At 48.4% G+C, this 18,898-nt stretch overlaps 1 non-coding gene across 1 annotated transcript; it reads right to left on the reverse strand.

Annotated features, from left to right (window-relative positions):
* Positions 1 to 18,826: 18,826 nt before the first annotated feature.
* On the reverse strand, positions 18,827 to 18,898 carry TRNAW-CCA (transfer RNA tryptophan (anticodon CCA)). Its single transcript has one exon. It is a non-coding gene; the product is annotated as a tRNA-Trp (tRNA).

The raw sequence follows: 18,898 nt of genomic DNA on the forward strand, positions 1-18,898 counted from the left end.
ATGCAAACGAACCACGTTCTGAAAAAACAGAGGGACCAACTCAGAGGAGGAAGGTAACTTAGGCAAGGGTACCAGATGAACCATCTTAGAAAAGCGGTCACACACAACTCAGATGACGGACATTTTTTGAGAGACAGGGAGATCCGAAATAAAGTCCATGGAAATGTGCGTCCAAGGCCTCTTCGGGATAGGCAAAGGTGACAACAATCCACTGGCCCGAGAACAGCAAGGCTTAGCCCGAGCGCAAACTTCACAAGACTGCACAAAAGAACGCACATCCCTCGACAAGGAAGGCCACCAAAAAGACCTGGCCACCAAGTCTCTAGTACCAAATATTCCAGGATGACCTGCCAACGCAGAAGAATGGACCTCGGAGATGACTCTACTGGTCCAATTATCCGGAACAAACAGTCTTTCAGGCGGACAACGATCAGGTTTATCCGCCTGAAACTCCTGCAAAGCACGTCGCAAGTCTGGGAAGACAGCCGACAAAATCACCCCATCCCTAAGGATACCAGTGGGCTCAGAATTTCCAGGGGAGTCAGGCACAAAACTCCTAGAAAGAGCATCCGCCTTCACATTCTTTGAACCTGGCAGGTATGAAACCACAAAATCGAAACGTGAGAAACACAGTGACCAACGAGCCTGTCTAGGATTCAGACGCTTGGCAGACTCAAGGTAAATCAGATTTTTGTGATCAGTCAAGACCACCACACGATGTCTAGCACCCTCAAGCCAATGACGCCACTCCTCAAATGCCCACTTCATGGCCAAAAGCTCCCGATTACCAACATCATAATTCCGCTCAGTGGGCGAAAACTTTCTAGAAAAGAACGCACATGGCTTCATCACTGAGCAATCGGAACTTCTCTGTGACAAAACCGCCCCCGCTCCAATCTCGGAAGCATCAACCTCAACCTGAAAAGGAAGCGAAACATCTGGCTGACGCAACACAGGAGCAGAAGAAAACCGGCGCTTAAGTTCCTGAAAGGCCTCCACAGCCGCAGGAGACCAATCAGCAACATCAGCACCCTTCTTAGTCAAATCCGTCAAAGGCTTAACAACACTAGAAAAATTAGTTATGAAACGACGATAAAAATTAGCAAAGCCCAAGAACTTCTGTAGACTCTTAAGAGATGTAGGCTGCGTCCAGTCACAAATAGCCTGAACCTTGACGGGATCCATCTCAATAGTAGAAGGGAAAAAAAAAAAAAAAAAACTTCCTCAGACTACTTTTCCTCCTACTTCAGCCAATACGATTACCACTCTTGGGCCGGCTATACTGTCATGATCCCAATGGCAGGGGATCACAAAAGGACAAGCACAAAAAACAAAACGAGCTCTAGGGTGATGGAAACTGAGCTTACCGCGATCCTGAACCTAATCACACAACTAGCAGTAGCCGGGGAACGTGCCTACGATGATTCCTAGACATCTCGCACCAGCCGAAGGACTAACTTCCCCTATTAGAAGAAACACAGACCTCTCTTGCCTCCAGAGAAACACCCCACAGAAATAGCAGCCCCCCACATGTAATGACGGTAAAATGAGAGGAAAGCACATACGTAGTTATGAAAACAGATTCAGCAAAATGAGGCCCGCTAAAGCTAGATAGCAGAGGATACAAAAGTGAACTGCGCGGTCAGCGAAAAACCCTACAAAAACCCATCCTGAAATTACTTGAACTCATGTGCCAACTCATGGAACATGAGGAGTAATATCAGCCCACTAGAGCAACCAGCAACAAGGAATCACATATCTGCAAGCTGGACTAAAACAAAAATAAAGCAAAACGTGGAACAGGAAAAACAAAAACTTAGCTTGTCCTGAAGATTACAGAAGCGGAAAGCAGAGGTAACAAGACACACTGATTACATTGATAGCCGGCGAGGAAATGACAAGAAAGCCAGGTTAAATAGGAAACTCCCATATCCTGATAGAACAGGTGGACACCAGAGACCGCAGAGAACACAAGTCACCCAGTACCATCTGTAACCACCAGAGGGAGCCCAAAAACAGAATCCACAACAGCAGCCCACATAGGAAGCTCCTAAACTGGAGGCACCCTGGAGTTGGCTAACCCGACCGCACCATGACGGGGCAAGCATAGGCGTCTCAGTGAACTTGACACAACCCGGAAACAGCTGACGGTGCTGAAACCAGGCTTGGCACGAGGGAGTACCTGTGACAAAAACACTGCCGAGAACCAGCTGGCGGTGCTGGAACCCGGATGCGTTGCCTATTAAAGATTGTCTTCCTAGAGCCCCAACTACCTGTGTTGGAGCAAAGGGTAAGCAGGGGGAGCAGAGTGTAAGCCGAAGCCTGCACTGGAGGCAGATTTGTGCCTGCGTTACATTTGCAGGACACTTTGCCGGCTACACAGTGAGGGAACAGCTGGCATTGCTGAACCCCACTGACACAATGGCGGGTGTTTTTCTCTGTGCAGCTAGCACTTCCGGGCAAAAACTTGCGGTGTTAGAGCCCAGGGGCAGCAGGAGGAGGAGAGGAGCAGAGTGTAGGCCGAAGCCTAGTTGAACCAATTTCAAAGGAAACCTTTAACCCCCCTCAGGTGTTACAAAGTACAAGAGCCACACCTTGTGCAGCATTAATGCTGCACAAGTAAAAGGTTGCTCTATTAATTTGTCTACTTGCACACGCTGAATGAAAGACGTACACAGTTTAGCCCATTCTACAGTCAAACTGTAGTGGAGGCGTGACTTGTCTTTTTAACGAGACGCAGAACAGGTGTCCCAAATAACGCCTTGGTGCTTGGCGCAGCTTCCTGAGCATTGTTATTTGCTGTACAGGAGTCTGCGCTCTTGTGTTATCCCTTGGCAATGCCCTGTTAGCGCTGCCCGTCTTATGACCTCATTTCATGTTGGCCGCTGCGGTTAACGATGGCCATAAATCCCAGACCCACAGTGCCTTTTCATAAAGTCACACTGCGGTGCTGGGATTCGTGGCCTTGAGCAGTAAATAATTTCGCCACTCACACATGTCCTTACACCTGCTTCAGACTGGGCTGCCTCAGCTGATCCCTTATCGCCTGCCACGGCCATGAGGCCGCACAGTCTGAAGAAGGCGGAAGGAGGGGAGTGAAGACAGGCGAAGATATGCACTGCTCGTGCCCAGCAATCACACCCTCGCAGTCAAAATATATGAGACAACGAGGGGCGTTGTGTCGGGCAGGGCGGACACACAGGCACAGGCAGCCAACCAATGATGTCAGAAGACGGGCAGCGCTAACAATGGGGGTGCTGCGTGTCATTAAAAAGGAAAGTCACACCTCAGGGACATTGTAATGGTCTCTAATGAGACACATTTTGTAAGTGTTGAGTTCCACGTGGGCAAGGAGAAAAAGTCAGCCACCTTGTACAAATGTAGCAGTACTGCTGTACAAGGTGGCTGTTATACATAGAAACACCTGGGGGTGGGGGGCAGGCTCCCTTCAATTTCAGTTCATGTGCCTGCGTGGCGTTTGCAGGTCACGTTGCCGGCTACACAGCATCGGAACAGCTGGCGTTGCTGAACCCCACTAACACATTGGCTGGTGTTTTTCTCTGTGCAGCTAGCACGTCCAGGCAGAAACTGGCGGTGTTTGAGCCCAGGGTCAGCAGGAGGAGGAGAGGAGCAGAGTGTAGGCCGAGGCCTGCACTGGTGGCAGCTTTTGGTCTGTTGTGCCAGCGTGGCTTGTGCTGGACACGATGCCGGCTACACAGCAGGGAAACAGCTGGCGGTGCTGAACCCCACTAACACATTGGCTGGTGTTTTTCTCTGTGCAGCTAGCACTTCTGGGCAAAAACTAGCGGTGTTTGAGCCCAGGGGCAGCAGGAGGAGGAGAGGAGCAGAGTGTAGGCCGAAGCCTAGTTGAACCAATTTCAAAGGTTACCTTTAACCCCCCTCAGGTGTTGCAAGGTATAAGAGCCACAACTTGTGCAGCATTAATGCTGCACAAGTAAAAGGTTGCTCTATTAATTTTGCTCCTTGCACACGCTGAATAAAACACGTACACTATTTAGCCCATTATACTGTCAAACAGTAGTGGAGGCGTGACTTGTCTTTTTAAGGAGACGCAGCACAGGTGTCCAAAATAACACCTTGGTGCATGGGCGCAGCTTCCTGAGCATTGTTATTTGCTGTACAGGAGTCTGCGCTCTTGTGTTATCCCTTGGCACTGCCCTGTTAGCGCTGCCCGTCTTATGACCTCATTTCATGTTGGCCGCTGCGGTTAACGATGGCCATAAATCCCAGACCCACAGTGCCTTTTCATAAAGTCACACTGCGGTGCTGGGATTCGTGGCCTTGAGCAGTAAATATTTTCGCCGCTCACACACGTCCTTACACCTGCTTCAGACTGGGCGGCCTCATCTGATCCCTTATCGCATGCCGCGGCCATGAGGCCACCCAGTCTGAAGAAGGCGGAAGGAGATGAGTGAACACAGGCAAACATATGCACTGCTCATGCCCATAAACCACACCCTCGCTGACAAAATAAATAAGAAACTGAGGGGCGTTTTTTCGAGCAGGGCGGACGCACAGGCGCAGCCAGCTAACCAATGATGTCAAAAGACGGGAAGCGCTACCAAGGGTGGTGCTGCGTATCATTAGAAAGCAAAGTCACACCTCAGGGACAGTGGAATGGTCTCAATGAGACACATTTTGTACGTGTTGAGTTCCACGTGGGCAAGTAGAAAAAGTCAGCCACCTTGTACAAATGCAGCAGTTTTGCTGTACAAGGTGGCTATTATGCATAGAAACACCTGGGGGTGGGGGGCAGGCTCCCTTCAATTTCAGTTCATGTGCCTGCGTGGCGTTTGCAGGTCACGTTGCCGGCTACACAGCAGGGGAACAGCTGGCGGTGCTGAACCCCACTAACACATTGGCTGGTGTTTTTCTCTGTGCAGCTAGCACTTCCGGGCAAAAACTAGCGGTGTTTGAGCCCAGGGGCAGCAGGAGGAGGAGAGGAGCAGAGTGTAGGCCGAAGCCTCCACTGGTGGCAGCTTTTGGTAAGTTGTGCCAGCGTGGCTTGTGCTGGACACGATGCCGGCTACACAGCAGGGGAACAGCTGGCGGTGCTGAACCCCACTGACACAATGGTGGGTGTTTTTCTCTGTGCAGCCAGCACTTCCGGGCCCCAACTGGCGTAGTTAGAGCCCAGGGTCTGCAGGAGGAGCAGAGTGTAGGCGGAAGCCTACTTGAACCAATTTCAAAGGTAACCTTTAACCCACCCTCAGGTGTTACAATGTTGAAGAGCCACACCTTGTGCAGCAGTAAAGCTCCACAAGTTAAAGGTTGCCCTTTAAGTTTTGCTCATTGCACACGCAGAATGAAAGAGGTACACAATTTAGCCCATAGAACAGTAGTTCAGTTCTGTATTGGAGGCTTGACTTGTCTTTTTAAGGAGACGCAGCACAGGTGCACATAAATAACGCCTTGGTGCTGGGCGCAGCCTCCTGAGCGTTGTTATTTGCTGTACAGGAGTCTGCGCTATTGTGATCCCTTGGCCATGCGCTGTGAGCGCTGCCTGTCTTCTCACCTCATTTCATGTTGGCCGGTGCGGTTAGCAATGGCCATGAATCCCAGACCCGCAGTGTGTTTTCAAAAAATCACACTGCGTGGCTGGGATTCGTGGCCTTGTGCAGTAAATATGTTTGCCGCTCACACATGTCCTTACACCTGCTTCAGACTGAAGAAGGTGGAAGGAGATGAGTTAAGGCATGCGAACATATGCACTGCACATGCCCATCAATCACACCCTCGCAGGCAAAATATATGAGACAACGAGGGGGGTTGTGTCGGGCATGGTGGACGCACAGGCACAGGCAGCCAACCAATGATGTCAGAAGACGGGCAGCGCTACCAAGGGGGGTGGTGCGTGTCATTAAAAAGGAAAGTCACACCTCAGGGACATTGTAATGGTCTGTAATGAGACACATATTTTACGTGTTTAATTCAACGCGGGCAATGAGAAAAAATCAGCCACCTTGTACAAATGCAGCAGTACTGCTGTACTAGGTGGCTGTTATACATAGAAAGACCTGGGGGGGTGGGGCCAGGTTCCCTTTAATTTCAGTTCAGGTGCATGCATGGCGTTTGCAGGACACGTTGCCAGCTACACAGCAGGGGAACAGCTGGCGTTGCTGAACCCCACTAACACATTGGCTGGTGTTTTTCTCTGTGCAGCTAGCACTTCCGGGCAAAAACTAGCGGTGTTTGAGCCCAGGGGCAGCAGGAGGAGGAGAGGAGCAGAGTGTAGGCCGAAGCCTGCACTAGTAGTTAGAAACACGTGTGCACAACCGTATGAGGTGCACGGGTAGGTTCCCAAACCGTAATCAGCAAATAATACAAAACCCGGCACTCAACTTTGTGATGTGAAGAAACGAAAGATTTATTATCCCAAATCAGAAAACGTTTCGGTCCCACAACTGGACCTTCATCAGTAACTGAAATAAGTATGTACATACAATATAGCATAATTAAAAACCATAATTGGGAAAACAAAAATAAAACTGTGAACAAAAATAACCAAAGTATATACAACATATGCAACATCCTATGCATATGACTATGGCAAAAATGATGGTGGGTGGATACTAGTGGTATAAGAGAGTGACCTATGTCGTGGCACAGTGGTAGTACAGTGGTGGAGTTTTACATACCGTTTACTGGGACAATATATAGATTCAAGTGGCTATATGGCCTGCCTGGGAGGTGGAACATAAATCATAGTGAGAGAGTGGACTGAGGTACTATAAACGAGAAGACAAAAGAAGCAGGAGTGTATGGACACCTACCCGGAGGTAGCTACCAATATAGTATTGGATATCCAGAGAGAAAAGTTACAGCCTAGAAGAAATAGAACATCTATGACGGACCCTGATGGAGTTACATACTGGAGAGACGCTGAAGAGTGTAGCATGTAATTACCTATATGGGTGCTGTAATCGCGGCGTCCACCGCTGAATAGCAAGTGAGGAGAGAGGGCATAGTCATATGCATAGGATGTTGCATATGTTGTATATACTTTGGTTATTTTTGTTCACAGTTTTATTTATGTTTTCCCAATTATGGTTTTTAATTATGCTGTATTGTATGTACATACTTATTTCAGTTACTGATGAAGGTCCAGTTGTGGGACCGAAACGTTTTCTGATTTGGGATAATAAATCTTTAGTTTCTTCACACCACAAAGTTGAGTGCCGGGTTTTGTATTATTTGAAGCCTGCACTAGTGGCAGCTTTTGTTCTGTTGTGCCAGCGTGGCTTGTGCTGGACACGTTGCCGACTACACAGCAGGGGAACAGCTGGCGGTGCTGAACCCCACTGACACATCAGCTAGTGTTTTTTCTGTGTAGACAACACTTCCAGGTGGCAACTGACAGTGTTGAAACCCAGGGAATCAAAGAGGAGCAGAGTGTAGGCCGAAGCCTGTAGTGGAGCAAGTTGAAAGGGAACCTTTAACCCCCCCCCCAGGCATTTGTTGCTGAAAGAGCCATCTTGTACAGCAGTAATACTGCACATGGAAAATGGTGGCTCCGAAAATTATGCTCCTTGCAAACGCTGAAGTACACACTCATATAATGTGTCCCCTCACACCGTCAAACCATCCCGGAAGTGGGACTTTCCTTTGTAATGTGACACAGCACAGCCGTCATTCCAACCCCCTTGGTGCCGTGCGCCACCTCCTCAACGTTGTTTGGTTCTGTCACGGAACCCGCGCTGTAATGTTATCCCTTGGCCATGCACAGTTAGCGGTGCCCGTCTTCTGACATCATTTAGGTGTCAGGCTGGCAGTGCCTGTGCGTCCAAGCTGCCCGAGATCCAACCTCGCAGTGTCATCTAATGTAATCCCACTGCGGGCCAGGGATCCATGGGCGTGCGCAGTGCATATCATCGCCTCTCACTCACCTCCTTCCTGCTTCTTCAGACTGTGCGGCGTCACGGCCGTGGCATGCTATTAGGGATCAGCTGACGCCACCTAGTCTGAAGAAGCGTGAAGAAGGGGAGTGAGAGGCTAGTATATGCACTGCGCATGGCCATGGATACCAGGCCCACTGTGGGATCACATTAGACGACACTGCGAGGTGGGATTTCGGGCAGCGTGGACGCACAGGCGCAGCCAGGACGACAACAAATGATGTCAGAGGACGGGCAGCGCAAACTGTGCATGGCCAAGGGATAACATAACAGCGCAGGGTCCATGACGGAATCAAACAACGCTAAGGAGGCAGCGCACGGTGCCAAGGGGGTAGCAATGACGGCTGTGCTGCGTCACAGTACAAAGGAAAGTCCCACCTCCGGGACGGTTGGACGGTGTGAGGGGACACATTACATGAGTGTGTAGTTCAGCGTTTGCAAGGAGCATAATTTCAAGAGCGACCTTTTCCTTGTGCAGTATTAGTGCTGCACAAGGTGGCTCTTTCAGTAACAAACGCCTAGGGGGGGGGCACGTCCCCTTACATTTTAGTTGTGCCAGCGTGGCAGTCGCATGACACGTTGCCGGATACACAGCTGGGGATCAGCTGACGTTACTGAACCCCAATAACAGAGGAGCGACTGTTGACTGTGCAGACAGCACTTCCAGGCACCAACTGGCGGTGTTAGAGCCCAGGGACAGCAGGAGGAGCAGATTGGAGGTATTGCCGCACACACAGCTGGGGATCAGCTGACGTTACTGAACCCCAATAACAGAGGAGCGACTGTTGACTGTGCAGACAGCACTTCCAGGCACCAACTGGGGGTGTTAGAGCCCAGGAACAGCAGGAGGAGCAGATTGGAGGTATTGCCGCACACACAGCTGGGGATCAGCTGACGTTACTGAACCCCAATAACAGAGGAGCGACTGTTGACTGTGCAGACAGCACTTCCAGGCACCAACTGGCGGTGTTAGAGCCCAGGGACAGCAGGAGGAGCAGAGGAACAGAGTGTAGGCCGAAGCCTGATTGGAGCAATTTGAAAGGGAACCTTTAACCCCCCCTCAAGACGTTTGTAGCTGAAAGAGCCATCTTGTGCAGCACTAAGGATGCAAAAGGAAAAGGTTGCTCTTTTAATTATGCTCCTTGCAAACACAGAAGTAAACACTAAAAATGTGTCCCTTTATACCGTAAAACCATCCCAGAGGTGCAAATTTCCTTCGTAATGGGACACAGCACAGCTGTCATTCCTATCCCCTTGGTGCCGTGCGCTGCCTCCTCAGCATTGTTTTAAGCTGTCACGGAGCCTGCGCTGTTCTGTTATCCCTTGGCCATGCCCAATTAGCGCTGCCTGTCTTCTGACATAATTTGGTGTCAGGCTGTCAGTGCCTGTGCGTCCACGCTGCTCCAGATCCCACCTCGCAGTGTCGTCTAACGTAATCCCACTGCGGGCCTTGGATCCATGGGCATGCACAGTGCATATCCTCGACTCTCACTCCCCTCCTTCCCTCTTCTTCAGACTGTGCGGTGTCATGGCCGTGGCATGCTATTAGGGATCAGCTGACGGCGCACAGTCTAAAGAAGGCGGAGGGAGATGAGCGAGAGCCCGAGGGGAAGATATGCACTGCGCATGCCCATGGATCCCAGGCCCACAGTGTGATTCAATCAGAAGACACTGCGAGGCGGGATCTCGGGCAGCGCGGCCGCACAGGCGCAGCCAGCCTGACACCAAATTATGTCAGAAGACAGGCAGCGCTAATTGGGCATGGCCAAGGGATAACAGAACAGCGCAGGCTCCGTGACAGCTTAAAACAACGCTGAGGAGGCAGCGCATGGCACCAAGGGGGTAGGAATGATGGCTGTGCTGCGTCACATTACGAAGGAAAGTCCCAGCTCCGGGACGGTATAACGGTATCAGTGAACACATTTTATAAGTGTTAAGTTCTGCGTGTGCAAGGAGCTAAACTAAAAGAGCTACCTTTTCCTTGTGCAGCATTACTGCTGCACAAGATGGCTCTTTCAGTAACAAACGACGGGGGGGGGGCAAGTTCCCTTCCATTTAGGTTGTTGTGCCAGCGTGGCGGTCGCAGGACACATTGCCGGCTACACAGCTGGGGATCAGCTGACGTTACTGAAACCCAATAACACTGGGTCGTATGTTTTTACTGTGCAGCCTGCACTTCTGAGCTGCAACTGGCGGTGTTGGAGCCCAGGAATAGCAGTTCAGGTGGTAGAAAGATGAACACAGCAGGAGACCTGGATGACACCCAATTACTTAATCAGGCAGAGGAGTGGCAAATTCCTGCGAGATCCAGGCCTGGTTCATTTTCAGGAAAGTAAGCCGGTCAACGTTATCGGAGGATAGTCGCATGCGACGGTCTGTTAGTACACCACCTGCGGCACTAAAGACACGTTCCGATAAGACACTAGCCGCAGGGCAAGCCAGCACCTCCAATGCATACTGGCTTAGCTCTGGCCATGTATCCAGCTTAGAGACCCAAAACTTGAACGGGGAAGAGCCGTCTGGGAGTACAGTAAGAGGGCAAGCCATGTAGTCTGTCACCATCTGACGGAACCGTTGCCTCCTGCTGACTGGAGCCGCCGGTGATGGTGTAGACATTTGGGGCGGGCACACAAAAGTGTGCCAGAGTTGTGCCATACTGAGCTTGCCTTGGGCAGAGGCACTGCTTCTGCTCCCTCTTTGGGCAGAGCCTCCCCCACTGCCTCGACGCACTGAGCTGCTTTGTAAAGCACTAGCAGCACTCCTCTCAGTTGGACTGGGGAAGATGATGGAATTCACCAGTGTGTCGTGGTACTCCCGCAATTTACGCTCCCGGGTCAACGCTGGGATGAGGTTTTGGACGTTGTCCCGGTAGCGAGGATCGAGGAGGGTGAACACCCAATAATCAGGCATGTTGAGAATGTGGTCGATGCGGCGGTCGTTTCTCAGGCACTGCAGCATGAAATCCACCATGTGCTGCAGACTGCCAACTAGCCCAGAAACGCTGTCCCCTGCTTGAGACATGATCTCTGCCCGCTCGTCATCACCCCACCCTCGCTGTACACACTGACCACTGGACAATTGTGTCGCTCCCTCCTCTGGACGGAGCTCTTCCTCCTCCATTGACTCCTCCTCATCCTCCTCACAAAGTGGCCCCTGCGTACCCCTTTGTGTGGAACCACGTGGCGCTGACTCTCCAGAAGCTGATGGAAAAGGTGACTCCTCATCCTCCACCTCTTCCACAACATCATCCCTTAACCCTTGCAAAGTTTGCTGAAGCAGGCAGATAAGGGGGACAGTCATGCTGACTAGTGCATCATCTGCACTTGCCATCCGCATGGAATAATCAAAAGGACGCAAAACCTGGCAGACGTCCTTCATAGTGGCCCACTCTGTGGTTGTGAAGTCTGATCGGCGCTGACTGCGACTTCTTTGCGCCTGATGCAGCTGGTACTCCATAACTGCTTGCTGCTGCTCACACAACCACTCCAACATATGTAACGTGGAATTCCACCGGGTAGGTAGGTCACATATGATGCGGTGTTCCGGAAGGCGGAATCGGCGCTGCAGAGCAGCAATGCGGGATCTTGCCAAGCTGGAACGCCGCAAGTGAGCACACTCTAGGCGGACCTTGTGCAGCAGTGCATCAAGATCCGGATAGTCCCTCAGAAAACTCTGCACAACCAAACTGAGCACATGTGCCAGACATGGGATGTGAGTGAGGTTGCCAAGGGCCAAAGCTGCCACCAGATTTCGGCCATTGTCACACACTACCATGCATGGCTGGAGATTCGCTGGCAGTAACCACACATCGCTCTCCTGCTTGATGGCATTCCAGAGCTCCTGCACTGTGTGGCTTCGATTCCCCAATGAAACTAGTTTCAAGATGGCCTGCTGACGTTTGGCCACGGCTGTGCTCATGTCGGTCATAGGTAAACGTTCACGGGTCCATGTGGAGGTGGACTGTGACGGCTCCTGCAGAGATGATTCTGAGGAACTTATGTAAGAGGAGGAGTCAATGCGTACAGACTGGATTCCTGCAATCCTTGGAGTGGGCAGGACACGTCCTGCACCACTCGCACGATCTGTACCTGGCTCAACAACATTAACCCAATGGGCAGTGAGGGAAACGTATCGCCCCTGTCCATGCTGACTGGTCCACGCATCGGTGGTGAGGTGGACCTTGCTACTGACGGCGTTCAGTAGCGCATGTTTTATGTTTCCCTCAACATGCCTGTGCAGGGCAGGGACAGCTTGCCTGCTGAAGTAAAAGCGGCTGGGCACCTTGTACTGTGGGACTGCCAATGCCATCAAGTCACGGAAGCTGTCAGTCTCCACCAGCCTGAATGAGAGCATTTCCAGGGACAACAGTTTGGCAATGCCTGCATTCAGAGCCTGTGCTCGGGGGTGGTTGGCCGAGAATGCCCGCCTTTTCTCCCATGCCTGTACTACCGATGGCTGTAGAGTAGACTGGGAGTGTGAGGATGACTGGGAAGGTGGTGCTGTGGGTGGAATTACACAAGGTCTCTGGACAACAGTGCCAGAGGTTCTTCCATGGCGATCCTGGGAGGAAGCCAAACCAGCTGTGCGTGAGCTGGAGGAAGAGACAACACGAGCTGAAGAGGTGGCAGCTGCCGCTGTTGGTTGGCCTACATCTTCAGTGTGTTTCTGTAACTCCACCGCGTGCCTGGTCCGCACATGTTTCCACATATTTGTGGTATTGAGGTTGCTGACATTTTTCCCTCTTTTGACTTTCTGATGACACAGCTTGCATTTGACAAAACAAATGTCATCTGCAACTGTGTCAAAAAAGGACCAGGCACTGCAAGTCTTGGGAGCGCCCTTTTTGGCTTTGGAAAGAGACAGGCTCCTAACGGGTGCCAAAGTGGAGGCTACAGGCTCCGCAGTCTTCCCCCTCCCTCTCCCTCTTTGGCCCGTAAGGGGAATCTCTTCCTCAGAGCTGCTCCCACAACCTTCCTGTTCCTCACACCACGATGGGTCAACGACCTCATCATCTCCACAACCTCTGCCACCAACTGCTCCTCCTGGGTAGTCTCGCCAGCACAGTACGCACCAGAAAGCGGCACCTGAGTTTCATCATCAGATGCGTACTGCGCTGTGGTCACCGCAGGCACTGGCCCACCCGCCTCTTCAGAGTCAGAGAGACAAAGCTGCACACTGCCTCTTCTTCCATTTCTCCAATGCTGCTTGGCTGGCCCCCTGTTTCCAAGCCAAGAGATTCAGAGAACAGAAGTAGAGACGGCTCCTGTCCTGGGCTCTCTGACTGCCTGGCCAATTTGGCAGGTGGTGAAGAGACAGATGGCTGCTGTCCAGTGCTCTGTGCCTGAGAGGATGTGGCACTAACTGAAGTCGATGCCGAGGCGTTAGCTGCCATCCACCCAACAACGGCTTCAATTTGATCTTCACGCAGCAGCGGTGCACGGCGCTCTCCGACAAAGCTGCGCATGAAGGGCTGTTCCCTGCTGAAACTGAGTGACGACGAGTCACCGGTGCCCGCAGCAGGCACAGAATCACCACGTCCTCTCCCTGCTCCTCTTCATCTTGGTTGACAGATAAAGATAAGCAGAAAAGTACTAAGGCCTTAGTGGGCTTATTCCTGAAATGCTCCTCCTGACAGGTGTAAGAAACACTAATGTTGTAAAGTGTGGACTAAACTTTATTATTTTTCAAATGTGGCCTACACAAGTGTAAAGTGGTGTTTGGTGAACTTTACTTTTTTTTTTTCTGCAGATCGGACTACAGAGCAAGTTTAACTCACACGGGGACCGTGCAGACAGCCGTAAACGGCGCTGCAAGGCCCAAAAACCCTCCTCTAGGTTATCCTATGTAGTGTTTTTCCACTATTTAGCTGGAGACGGGTGGAAAGACACTAATAGGAATTTTTTTAAAAAATTTTAAACAGGCTGCACTATTTGAAAAAAAGGAAATTTTTTTTCAAGGTATGAGGCAGTAACGCACCCTGAGCTGAATCCAACCGGCTATGGCTGCACACAGACTACAGGGCGAGCTGCGCTCACACAGAGACCGTGCAGACAGCTGTAAACGGCGCTGCAAGGCCCAAAAAAACCCCTCTAGGTTATCCTATGTAGTGTTTTTCCACAATTTAGCTGGAGACGGGTGGAAAAACACTAATAGGAAATTTTTTTTAAATTTTAAACAGGCTGCACTATTTGAAAAAAAGGAAATTTTTTTTCACGGTATGGGGCAGTAACGAACCCTGAACTGAATCCAACAGGCTATGGCTGCACACAGACTACAGGGCGAGCTGCGCTCACACGGAGACCGTGCAGACAGCCGTAAACGGCGCTGCAAGGCCCAAAAGAACCCCTCTAGGTTATCCTATGTAGTGTTTTTCCACAATTTAGCTGGAGACGGGTGGAAAAACACTAATAGGAAATTTTTTTTTCAATTTTAAACAGGCTGCACTATTTGAAAAAAAGGAAAAAATTTTTCAAGGTATGAGACAGTAACGAACCCTGAGCTGAATCCAACCGGCTATGGCTGCACGCAGACTACAGGGCGAGCTGCGCTAACACGGAGACCGTGCAGACAGCCGTAAATGGCGCTGCAAGGCCCAAAAACCCCCCTCTAGGTTATCCTATGTAGTGTTTTTCCACAATTCAGCTGGAGACGGGTATAAAAACACTAATAGGAAATTTGAGAAAAAATGTGCAGCAGGCTGCACTATGAGCAAAAAAGGACAACTGTGTGAGGCACTGTGAATCCCCCCTGAGCTGAATACAACCGGGTATATGGCTGCACATAGACTATAGAGTGAGCTGCACACACACACACAGAGACCTTGCAGAACGCTGTTAAAACAGTGCTGCAAGGCAAGAGCAAGGTGAACAGTGAAGAACACACAGCGTTTTGCTAAATTAGCCTTGGGAAAGGAAAATAAAGCAATTAGCTATCTCAACTGGCCCTCAGTTAGAACACAGCGTCCTGTCCCTAACTGAAATCACAGCAGAGTGAGCGCAAAATGGCGGCAGCGTTATTTATAGTGCAGAGTGACATCATTTCAGCAGCCAATCACAGCCTTGCCAGTACTTACATGCCCACCATGCTAAACAGGATGTGCCCACACTTCCAATCATTCTTCATTGGCTGCTGCGTTCAGTTTGAATTCTGGGAACTTCCAATTCCGGTATCCGATACGCGGGAAGTATCGGAATTCGGTAGCGGAATTCCGATACCGCAAGTATCGGCCGATACCCGATACTTGCGGTATCGGAATGCTCAACACCAATCATGACATTCTTATTCAGGGATTTGCAGTTTAAAATTTAAAATCTAATATATAATTGCCTAGAATACTACTTCCTGCAATTTGTGCCAACTTCCGTGGCTTTGTCCGGAGCTAATGTCCGGAGCTAATGTCCGGAGCTAATGTCCGGAGCTAATGTCCGGAGATTAATTGCCTAGAATACTACTTCCTGCAATTTGTGCCAACTTCCGTGGCTTTGTCCGGAGCTAATGTCCGGAGCTAATGTCCGGAGCTAATGTGCGGAGATAATGTCCGGAGCTAATGCTCGCCTGCTGCGAGCGACCAATCAGAAACGTGCCGTACTGTGACACACTCCGCCCGCCATTTTGGTGTGATTTTTTAATTTTTACCTCACAGCAAGTTTCTACTGCGTGGAGGCGGGCCCAGTGACGTTGCTCTTCAAGCTCCTGCCGAATTTCGTCAAAAAAATGATAATACCATTTACCAAAACTATATATATTTAGTTGTGAAGTGGTTCAGTGACATTTTCACACCAATTTTGAACTTTTGTTTGGTGTTTTCTCCATATACTGCCTATTATTCACTGACTGTTATACTGAGAGACTGCCATTTATTAACCTCTTCTTTGCCACATTGGGTATATTGCTCTATTATTTGCCACATAAGGACATTGTCCATTATTGCCCAGCAATTTCTCTGCAATATAAACTGCCTATTTATTAATATCTGCATTTCTGCAAAGAACTATTGCCTATTATTAACTGGCTATTTTCCTACTACCTGACACTGCCTCTTATTAACCTGTTGTTTGCCACCACCACGCTTAAAGCTGCTTAGCTTAGCCAACATGAGCTCTAATAGTAAGGATACTAATGACACAGAGCCCAAAGCTGCTGATGGCGCACGTAAGATTAGGTCTGATAGAAAGTATACTAATAATGCAGAGCAAAAAGACGCTGATGCCGCACGTAAGCGCAAACAGCGTGCTAACAAGAGTACAGAGGATAGATGCAAGCGCATGGACACTGTTAAGTATAATAATGACACAGAGTCCAAAGCTTATGATGGCGCACGTAAGATCAGGTCTGATATAAAGGATGGTAATGATGCAGAGCGAAAAGCCGCCGATGCCAGACGTAAGCGCAAACAGCGTGTTAACAAGAGTACAGAGGATAGATGCAAGTGCCTGGATACTGTTAAGTATACTAATGACACAGAGCCCAAAGCTGCTGATGGCGCACGTAAGATCAGGTCTGATATAAAGTATGGTAATGATGCAGAGCGAAAAGCCGTCGATGCCGCACGTAAGCGCAAACAGTGTGTTAACAAGAGTACAGAGGATAGATGCAAGCGCCTGGATACTGTTAAGTATACTAATGACACAGAGTCCAAAGCTGCTGATGGCGCACGTAAGATCAGGTCTGATATAAAGTATGGTAATGATGCAGAGCGAATTCGTCAAAAAAATGATAATACCATTTACCAAAACTATATATATTTAGTTTTGAAGTGGTTCAGTGACATTTTCACACCAATTTTGAACTTTTGTTTGGTGTTTTCTCCATATACTGCCTATTATTCACTGACTGTTATACTGAGAGACTGCCGTTTATTAACCTCTTCTTTGCCACATTGGGTATATTGCTCTATTATTTGCCACATAAGGACATTGTCCATTATTGCCCAGCAATTTCTCTGCAATATAAACTGCCTATTTATTAATATCTGCATGCCTGCAAAGAACTATTGCCTATTATTAACTGGCTATTTTCCTACTACCTGACACTGCCTCTTATTAACCTGTTGTTTGCCACCACCTGACCCACGCCACTCTTGCTGTAAGTTGCATGCAATGTATACGGAATTTGTACTTCACTTGCGGCAGGTGCGGCACATGTGGTTTCTGCTGTTTTCGCCACAAAATCTCCACTTACCAGTGTTTTTGTTGTGGCTGCATTTAATGCAATTGCCGAAGCCGCGTTTGCTGCATTTACTGCAAGTTAACTCCAAGCTTCATCTACATTGCATGGCACTTGCTGAAAGTGTGTTGTAGGTCAGTTCTTTGGTGCCAAGTGTGGAAGTTGTATTGTTTTTAACATTACTTCTGCAAATATCAGAAACATGCAGATGTGAAAGAGGTCTGAGTATTAAGAAATAGGAATCAGTTAGTTAGGACCCATCAGTTCAAAGGCTACCGTGATGTGGTTGATGGGCATGCTTATATTAGCCCATCGGTGTACTATGAACGTTGATTTCTTAAATTTTACACTTCTGTAAAAATAAACACAAAAAATTTGGGTACACAAAAAGGCTTTTATTTCTGTTGTACCTATTAGAATTATTTAAAATGAAGGCTTAGCTAAGCCCAAGAGATGATTAAAAACGTTTCATACCAACCCATCAGATGTAAAATTACTGTGAAAATACCTGATGGGCACACAAGTATGCGCCAGTATGGGTACTAAGAGCCTTTCCACATAATAATGAAATATTTTAAAATGTCATAGAACATACCAATATACATAGTTATTGATACATATTATTTATTATTTACATTATTGTTCTTAAGCAAAGAACCGTTGTTGTGGCATTTGCCACAACCCGCAAAGTTGTCGTCTGATGTCTTTCATCCCTCCCCTCATAAGCATGTTCATGGATCCTGTGTAACTGTACCTTAAATAGCAAGAATTGTCAAGAGCTGGTGAGTGCAGCCATTTTTTGTTCTTTCTTACTATTATTTATTAATTGTATTATTCTTACATTTGAATAAATAAAGTATATATGGATTCTAGACTCCCGATTCTTTAGAATCGGGCTGCCATCTAGTCTAATAATAAACTCTCTTTTCTTACAAATTCAAAGATGACAATGGCATGAACAAAGTGTTAGCTGTTCCCGGCAAGGATTATTTTTGTTATGTTTTGAACTCAATTCCCAAATGATATTTTTCATCACAGTATTGTTGATAAGATGTTAATCTACATAACTTAAATAAAACACATTTTTAAACACTTTGCCTACAGGTGGCAACAAAGTCGAATTTTTCTATTGTCAGTGGAATTACTCAGTTTCCGTTTTCAATCTTAACACAAGCATCCATGAAGTTATGAAAAGATGAAAGAGCTTCTCGACCCTGATGTGATGTCAACACCCAGCCTTCTTTAATGGAGTCAGAAGCGCTACCATTGTGCACAAGGTCAGTTGAAAAGCATGTTTGCTCCAATACTTCACATGAAAAGTGCATGAGATAATATATGGACCCCATCTGGAAATTTGCTACTTTTAATCACAGTTTAGAAAAGACATAAACAGGGCTGAATTAAAATCATCACATTCGGATTCATTGATTTCCAGTTTAAAATTAAAAATCTAGTAATAAGCCCTCTTCTCTAAGAAACTCAATGAAGACAATGGCATGAACAAAGTATTGGCTGTTCCCGGCATGGATTTTTTTATGTTTTGAACTCAATTCCCAAATGATATTTCTCATCAAAGTATTGTTGATAAGATATTAATCTATATCATTTAAATAAAACACTTTTCAAACACTGCACTGACACATGACAACAACGTTGAGCTATTCTATTGTCAGGAGGATTACGCAGTTTCCGTTTCAATCTTTACCCAAGCATCGATTAAGTTATGAAAAGATGATAGAGTTACTTGACCCCGACGTGATTTGAACACGCAACCGTCTGATCTGGAGTCAGACGCGCTACCGTTGCGCCACGAGGTC

The sequence above is a fragment of the Ranitomeya imitator genome, chromosome 4 (assembly GCF_032444005.1).
Source record: "Ranitomeya imitator isolate aRanImi1 chromosome 4, aRanImi1.pri, whole genome shotgun sequence".
Lineage (NCBI taxonomy): Eukaryota > Metazoa > Chordata > Amphibia > Anura > Dendrobatidae > Ranitomeya > Ranitomeya imitator.